Genomic DNA, 9,516 nt, shown 5'->3' with positions numbered 1-9,516 from the left:
AACACCATGGGATCACGCAGCCGTCATACCACTCAGGAAAGAGACACGTTCTGTCTCCTAGAGATGAATGTACTTTGGTGTGAAAAGTGCAAATCAATCCCAGAACAACAGCAAAGGACCTTGTGAAGATGCTGGAGGAGACCGGTACAAAAGTATCTATATCCACAGTAAAACGAGTCCTATATCGACATAACCTTGCCACTCAGCAAGGAAGAAACCACTGCTCCAAGTCCGCCATAAAAACGGCAGACTACGGTTTGCAACTGCACATGGGGACAAAGATCATACCTTTTTGAGAAATATCCTCTGGTCTGATGAAACAAAATTAAAACTGTTTGGCTGTAATGACCATCGTTATGTTTGGAGGAAAAAGGGGGAGGTTTGCAAGCCAAAGAACACTATCCCAACTGTGAAGCACGGGGGTGGCTGCATCATGTTGTTGTTTTTTTACATAGGCAAGTCAGTTAAGAACACATTTTTATTTTCAATGACATTCTAGGAACAGTGGGTTAACTGCCTTGTTCAAGGGCAGAATGACAGATTTTTATCTTGTCAGCTCAGGGATTTGATCTTATAACCTTTTGGTGACAAGCCCAATGCTTTAACCACTAGGCTACCTGCCGCCCCAGCTTTGCTGCAGGAGGGACTTGTGCATTTCACAAAATAGATGGCGTCATGAGGCAGGATAATGATGTGGATATACTGAAGCAATATCTCAAGACATCAGTTGTTAAAGCTTGGTCACAAATGGGTCTTCAAACAGACAATGACCCCAAGCATACTGTACTTCCAAAGCTGTGGCAAAATGGCTTAAGGACAACAAAGTCAAGGTATTGGAATGGCCATCACAAACCCTGACCTCAATCCTATAGAAAATGTTTGGGCAGAACTGAAAAAAGTGTGTGCGAGCAAGGAGGCCTACAAAACCTGACTCAGTTACACCAGCTCTGTCAGGAGGAATGGGCCAAAATTCACCCAACTTATTGTGAGAAGCTTGTGGAAGGCTACCCGAAACATTTGACCCAAATAATTTAAAGGCAATGCTACCAAATACTAATTGAGTGTATGCAAACTTCTGTCCCACTGGGAATGTGATGAAAGAAATAAAAGCTGAAATAAATGATTCCCTTTTATTATTCTGACATTTCACATTCTTATAATAAAGCGGTGATCCTAACTGACCTAAGACAGGGAATTTTTACTAGGATTAAATGTCAGGAATTGTGAGAAACTGAGTTTAAATGTATTTGGCGAAGGTGTATGTAAACCTCCGACTTCAACTGTGTATAATTACGAAGTAGGCCTACTACATTAGTAATTATATGTCTAAGGTTAAGGGTGTTTTTTTAATCTCTTTATCCTGCAGCCAGGGTTGTGTTAGATAAACGTAACTGAATTCTGATAGCCCTGTTTTGCTCTGGTTTCATGTCGCGAGTTAGAGAAACGAGCTGCTGCTCAATTAAATGTTTTATGAACAATCGAGCTCCCTCTGTCAGAGCGACAGATGGAGGTGGGCAGACAGATCAATGTCACTCTGCCTACGGCGTCGGCATGCCAACCAGCTCCTCTCAGTCGGGGGGTGTTCTCGTCACTGGTGTTTAATGGATCCGCGGCACACTCACTCTCATTCCCGGCCAACTACACACTGTCATCGTTTCCCTCCAACATCCCCACCGTCTCTGTTTGCATTCCCTTGATAAGTCGGGAATTCATACTCAAGTGGAGAAGATTATGTAGGTTGTTAGAGGAAGCCAAGATCATATCATACACTGAGTGTACAAAACATTAAGAACACCTTCCTAAAATCGAATAGCACCCACCCCCCTCCCTTTTGGGTGGTGGTCCAACAGGAAACTGTTGAGAGTAAAAGATTGCTGTTCTTGACACTACCTACTACCAAAAAGGTAACATCATGCAACCAACTTGGCATCTAATTTCCAATATATTCTTGAGAAGTCTCCAGGAGATATTAACACAATTTGCTACCACCCGCCGAGCTGCATAGGTAAACAAAATCGCTCACTGCGGTGAATCCCACCAGCCATTGGATTTCCGTTAAAGACCTCATTTATGAGTAATGTCAATAGACACGACACAGAACGAGAGATAGAGCAATTAAGTGGCTCCTCGTTGGCATACTAATCCGTGAAGCAATTTAGCAGACGGCCTTGGATGATAGAAAAAAAAAGTAGATTGTCGAAGAGGACGGATGATTCCTATTGATCGGTGGGCATTGTGGCCTGTTTGAAGAGAGACAACACAATCTGGAGGGGCCAATCAATTAGCATTTCATGAAGTCGCATGACAGAAGAAGATCTTCATTTCAATGGATGATTCAGAAGCCCTGGGGAATCGATGGCAGAGACGTGGGCCAATCAGGGCGAAGAGTCAGAGGTCAAGAGCTGGGCGTAATTGAGGTCTGTTTTACCCTTTGATTAAAGATTGCAGAGTGGCTGTTTCAAAGGCTAGTCTAAGACACAAAGATATTGTTCATTCAGCTGGCTCTCGGCTCTCAGTACAAAAGCACATTCAGTAAAGTATTCAAACCCCTTGACTTTTCCAACATTTGGTGTTACAGCCTGAATTTAACATTGAGATTTTCTGTCACTGGCCTCCCCACAATACCCCATAATGTCAAAGTGGAATTATGTTGTTATAAGTGTTTACAAATGAATGAAAAATGAAAAGCTCAAATGTCTTGAATCAATAAGTATTCAACCGCTTTGTTATGGCGAGCCTAAATAAGTCCAGGAGCAACAACTTGCATAACAAGTCCTATACTAAGTTGCATGGAATCACTCTGTGTGCAATAATGGTGTTTAGCGTTATTTTTGAATGACTACCTCATCTCTGTACCACACACATACAATTATCTGTAAGGTCCCTCAGTCGAGCAGTGAATTTCAAAGACAGGCTCAACTACAAAGACCAGTGAGGTTTTCCAATGCCACGCTATCACGACTCAGGATGTGACGCAGATGCAGACACAGGAGGTGGATAGTACAGTTATCAATCATTTATTATAGCGCGGGGGAAAAGGCAGGTCGTGGACAGGCAGAGGTTTGTAATCAGGTCAGAGTCAGGCAGGTGCAGGATAGCAAGCAGGCTCGGGGTCAGGGCAGGCAGAGGTTCGTAATCAGGTCAGAGTCAGGCAGGTGCAGGACAGCAAGCAGGCACGGGGTCAGGGCAGGCAGAGGTTCGTAATCAGGTCTGAGTCAGGCAGGTACAGGATGGCAAGCAGGCTCGGGGTCTGGGCAGGGAGAATTGTCAGAACCGGGAAAACTAGGAAACAAGCACTTGAGAAACAGGAAAACTGGAAAGTACGCTGGTAAGTCCTGACAAGACAAGACGAACTGGCAACAGACAGAGAACACAGGTAAAAATGCTCAGGGGATAATGGGAAGACCGGTGACACCTGGAGGGAGGTGGAGACAAGCACAAAGACAGGTGAAACCGATCAGGGTGTGACACTCAAAGAAATGCACCTATTTTTAGATAGGTAAATCTGACATTAAATATAAAGGTCACATTATTAATTACGCTTTGGATGGTGTCTTAATAAACAAAGTCACTACAAATATACAGTCGTCCTTCCTAACTCAGTTGCCAGAGAGGAAGGGAACCACTCAGGGATTTCACCATGAGGCTAAAGGTGACTTTAAAACAGTTAGAGTTTAATGGCTATCATAGGAGAAAACTGAGGATGGAACAACAACATTGTAGTTACTCCACAATACTAACCTAAATGACAGAGTGAAAAGGAGGAAGCCTATACAGAATAAAAATATTACAAAACATGCATCCTGTTTGCAATAAGGAACTAAAGTAAAACGTTATTGTCGCGGTTTTCCTCTTCTTCGTCTGAAGAAGAGAGGCGAGAAGGATCGGAGGACCAATATGCGGCATGGTAAATGTCCATGGTTTTAATAGGAAAACTCAAACATGAACACACCTACAAAACAATAACCGTGAAAACCGAAACAGCCCTATCTGGTGCAGTAAACACAAAGACAGGAAACAATCACCCACAAAATACCCGAATATGGTGCCTAAATATGGTTCCCAATCAGAGACAATGATAAATACCTGCCTCTGATTGAGAACCACTCTCGGCAACCATAGACTTACCTAGACAACTAAACTGAACACAACCCCATTATACTAATAAACCCCTAGACAAGATGAACACAATAAATCACCCATGTCACACCCTGGCCTGACCAATATAATAAAGAAAACAAAGATAACTAAGGCCAGGGCGTGACAGTTATGTCCTGAATACAAAGCTTTGTAAAATCCAATACAACACTCACTGAATGCCTAGGGACTAGGGAGTTTTTTAAGATATGAAGAAATGGAATAGAGCTAAGAGGAAAACCTGGTTTAGTCTGCTTTCCAACAGAAACTGGGAGAAAAAGGCACCTTACAGCAGGACAATAACCTAAAACATGAGGCCAAATATACTCTGGAGTTGCTTACCAAGACGACAACGAATGTTCCTGGGTGGCCTAGATAGTTTAAACTTAAATCGGCTTGAACATCTATGGAAACACTTGAAAATGCCTGTCTAACAATGATCAACAAACAATTTGGCAGAGCTTAAAGAATTGTAAAAATAATCACATGTAAATATTGTACAGTCCAGGCATGCAAAGCTCTTAGAGACTTACCCAGAAAGACTCACAGCTGTGATCACTGCTAAAAGTAATTGTACAAAGTATTGACTCAGGGGTGTGAATACTTATGTATTCTTATGTACAGTATACTTATATATCTTTATTTAATTTTCAATAAATTTGCCAACATTTCTGAAAACATGTTTTCACTTTGTCATTATGGGGTATTGTGTGTAGATTGGTGAGATGTATTTAATACATTTTGAATTCAGGCTGTAACACATTGAAATGTGGATTAAGTCACGGGGTATGAATACTTTTTGAAGGCACTGTAGCGACTGGGGATAATTTAAAAGCAGCTCAGTGGTAGCTATAAATGCATGGAGTTAAAACAAATTGATGTGATAAAAGAGCAACCAAAAATCTAAGTTAAAGAATAGGAATAAATCAAATCAAACTTTAATTGCACTTTAAAATAAAGTTTGATTCAATTTAGTCATACTCTTTATCATTTACTTTTGGTTGTTATGTAGACATGAATCCAACATATTTATTATTACCGTAGATTCAATTTGAAATCAACCAAGGCTTGAAACACTAGGCCTTAGGGCTTTTATTTATTTTTACTATTATTTTTACTATTTTCTGTAGAATATAGTAGAATAATAGCGAATAATAGCGAAGACATAAAAACTATGAAATAACACATATGGAATCAGGTAGTAAACAAAAAAGTGTTAAACAAATCAAAATATATTTCATATTTGAGATTTTTCAAAATACCACCCTTTGCCTTGATGACAGCTTTGCACACGCTCGGTATTCTCTCAACCAGCTTAACCTGGAATGCTTTTCCAACTGTCTTGAAGGAGTACCCACATATGCTGAGTACTTGTTGGCTGGTTTCCATCCCAAACCATCTCAATTGGGTTGAGGTCAGGAGATTGTGGAGGCCAGATCATCTGAATCAGCACTCCATCACTCTCCTTCTTGGTAAAGTAGCCCTTACACAGCCTGGAGGTGTGTTGGGTCATTGTCCTGTAGAAAAACAAATGACAGTCCCACTAAGCACAAACCAGATGGGATGGCGTATTGCTGCAGAATGCTGTGGTAGCCATGCTTGTCGCGTTCATCATAATGATCTGACCAAGGCGCAGCGTGGTATTTATTTAACGAATGAACACTGAACAAAAAAAACAAATTAACATAACGAATCGTGAAGCTAATATAAGTAGTGCAGACAGGCAACTAAACATAGAACAAGAACCCACAAACACAAAAGGGAAAAGAACAACCTAAATATGATCCCCAATCAGAGACAACGATAAACAGCTGCCTCTGATTGTGAACCATATCAGGTCACCATAGTCACCACATACTACCTAGACCTACAAAAACCCCAGACATACAAAACCCCTAGACAATACAAAAAATAGCATACCCACCCTAGTCACACCCTGACCTAACCAAAATAATAAAGAAAACAGAGATCTCAGGTCAGGGCGTGACAGGTCAGGGCCCGTCGTTGGAGGTTCCGGACTGTGGCCCGTCGTTGGCGGTTCCAGACTGTAGCCCATTGCCGGAAACTCTGAACTGGGAACTGTCGCCGGAAGCTCTGGACTGGGGACGGTCTCCAGAAGCTCTGGACTGGGGACTGTCTCCGGGAGCTCTGGACTGGGGACTGTCGCCGGAAGCTCTGGACTGGGGACTGTCGCCGGAAGCTCTGGACTGGGGACTGTCGCCGGGAGCTCTGGACTGGGAACTGTCGCCGGAAGCTCTGGACTGGGAACTGTCGCCGGAAGCTCTGGACTGTGGGGGCGCACTGGAGACCTGATGCATGGTGCCTGCACTGGTGGTACCTTTCTGAGGACACGCATCTCAGGGCGAGTGCGGGGAGCAGGCACAGGACGTACTGGACTGTGGAGGCGCATTGGAGGTCTGGTGCGTGGTGCCGGCATTGGTGGTCCCGAGCTGGTAACACGCACCTCAGGGCGAGTGCGGGGAGCAGGCACAGAACGTACTGGACTGTGGAGGCGCACTGGAGATCTGGAGCGTAGAGCTGGCACAATGCGCCCTGGCTGGATGCTCACTTGAGCCCGGCAAGTGCGGGGCGCTAGCACAGGACGCACTGGGCTGTGCAGACGCACCGGAGACACAGTACGCAGAGCCGGCACAGGATATCCTGGTCCAAGGAGGTGTACTGGAGACCAGGAGCGCTGAGCCGGCACCATCCGTCCTGGCTGGATGTCCATTCGAGGAGCTGGAATAGAGCGCACCGGGCTATGAATGCGAACTGGAGACATTGTGCGCATTACTGCATAACACGGTGTGACCAGTCACACGCTCCCCACGGTAAGCATGAGGAGTTGGCTCAGGTCTCCAACCTGACTCAGCCAATCACCCCGTGTTTTCTCCCCCCAAATATTTTTTTATGGGGGTACCTCTCTTGCTTGTCTCATTGGTACAACTCCTTGTAATTTCGCCTTTCTGCTTTCGCTGCCTCTATTTCCCCCTTAGGACGGCGATACTCCCCAGCCTGCGTCCAGGGTCCTACTCCATTCAGAATCTCCTCCCAGGTCCATTCCTCCTGAACACGCTGCTTGGTCCATTTTTGGTGGGTTCTTCTGTCACATTTGTCATAATGATCGGACCAAGGAGCAGCGTTGTAAGCGTACATTCTAATTTATTTAACGAATGAACACTGAACAAATTAACAGAATAACAAAACAAATCGTGAAGCTAATATGAGTAGTGCAGACAGGCAACTAAACATAGAACAAGAACCCACAAACACAAAAGGGAAAATGGCTACCTAAATATGATCTCCAATCAGAGAAAATGATAAACAGCTGCTTCTGATTGGGAACCATATCAGGCCACCATAGACAAACATACTACCTAGACCTACAAAACCCCTAGACAATACAAAAACTAGCATATTCACCCTAGTCACACCCTGACCTAACCAAAATAATAAAGAAAACAGAGATATCTCAGGTCAGGGCATGACAATGCTGGTTAATTGTGACTTGAATTCTAAATAAATCACAGATAGTGTCACCAGCAAAGCACCCCCACACCAGCAAAGCACCCCCACACCATGACACCTCCTCTTCCATGCTTTAAGGTGGGAAATACACATGCAGAGATCATCCGCTCACCCACACCGCGTCTCACAAAGACACGGCTGTTGGAACGAAAAATCTCCGATTTGGACTCCAGACCAAAGGACAAATTTCCACCGGTCTACTAACCATTGCTCGTGTTTTTTGGCCCAAGCAAGTCTCTTCTAATTGGTGTCCTTTAGTAGTGGTTTCTTTGCAGCAATTTGACCACAAAGGCCTGATTCACACAGTCTCCTCTGAACAGTTGATGTTGAGATGTGTCTCTTACTTGAAATCTGTGAAGCATTTATTTGGGCTGCAATTTCTGAGGCTGGTAACTCTAATGAACTTGTCCTCTGCAGCAGAGGTAACTCTGGGTCTTCCATTCCTGTGGCGGTCCTCATGAGACCTTCATCATAGCGCTTGATTGTTTTTGCGACTGCACTTGAAGAAACTTTCAAAGTTCTTGAAATAGTCCGTTTTGACTGACCTTCATGTCTTAAAGTAACGATGGACTGTCATTTCTCTTTGCTTATTTATGCTGTTCTTGCCATAATATGGACATGGTATTTTACCGAATAGGGCTATACCCCCTCTACCTTGTCACAACACAACTGAAATTCCATAAATTAACATTTAACAAGGTACACCTGTTAATTGAAATGCATTCCCGGTGACTACCTCATGAAGCTGGTTGAGAGATTGCCAAGAGACTGCAAAGCTATCATCAAGGCAAAAGGTGGCTATTTGAAGAATCTCAAATATAAAATATATTTTGATTTCCTTAACACTATTTTGGTTACTGCACAACTCCATATGTGTTATTCCATAGTGTTGACGTCTTCAATATTATTCTACAATGTAGAAAATAGTAAAAATAAAGAAAAACATTTGAATGAGTCGGTGTGTCCAAACTTTTGCCTGGAAGTGTGTGTATTGTGTATTTTTTGTTGAACCCTGGGTTGAATTGAAACATTAGCTGTTGATGACTTTGCAAATACTGTATAGGCCTAAATAGTATCCTTGATGATGTATGATTGATAAAGTATGGTTACATTTCATTTGCTCTGTTAAATCTACCCTTTGGAATGACTTCAATAGCAACAGTGAATCTATTTAGTTAATAAGTGCAGATCTCTCAATAATCATTCTCACAATAGCACATTGGTGGTAATCAGTGACAAATATCAAAGCTACGTTATTGCTGGGTATAGTTAGAACTCTGAATGGGAAACCAAATGGATAGCTGTAGATAGATTAACTCTCCAGTATGAGGTGCTGTCCAGCCTACTGTTTTTTCTTCTTCTGATTGTGGATATAACGTTGAAGATCTGATGTTGTTTCAAAGGTACAAATTCAACATATTTCATTCAAGGTTTGTCTGTGTTGAAAATTGGTTACCATGATGACATAATCCTGTGGTTAAAATTTCACCCTCAGAACAACAGTTTTGCCAGTAAAATAAGTTATTTCATATTTAACGTATTTTCCACATAGATTGTATGTCACAATATGTTGACAAATTACATTGAAACAACGTTGATTCAACCAGTTTGTGCCCAGTGGGATCTCACTGACAGAGAAAGTAAAATCAGACAGATTCCTAACACACACACACACACAAACAAACGCACATGCACACACACAACACACACAAAGAAACATGCAGATGCACACACAAACACACATACAAACACACACACACACTCATGCAGCCAGCAAGGGCTAAATGGATTCAGCAGGATGGATCTCAGGGGCACTGGAGTGTCTAAATATGGACAGGTAATGCTGTGATT

The sequence above is a fragment of the Oncorhynchus tshawytscha genome, linkage group LG19, assembly GCF_018296145.1.
Source record: "Oncorhynchus tshawytscha isolate Ot180627B linkage group LG19, Otsh_v2.0, whole genome shotgun sequence".
NCBI classification, from domain to species: domain Eukaryota; kingdom Metazoa; phylum Chordata; class Actinopteri; order Salmoniformes; family Salmonidae; genus Oncorhynchus; species Oncorhynchus tshawytscha.
The sequence above is the reverse complement of the archived record's forward strand: the minus strand, read 5'-3'. Positions refer to the sequence as shown.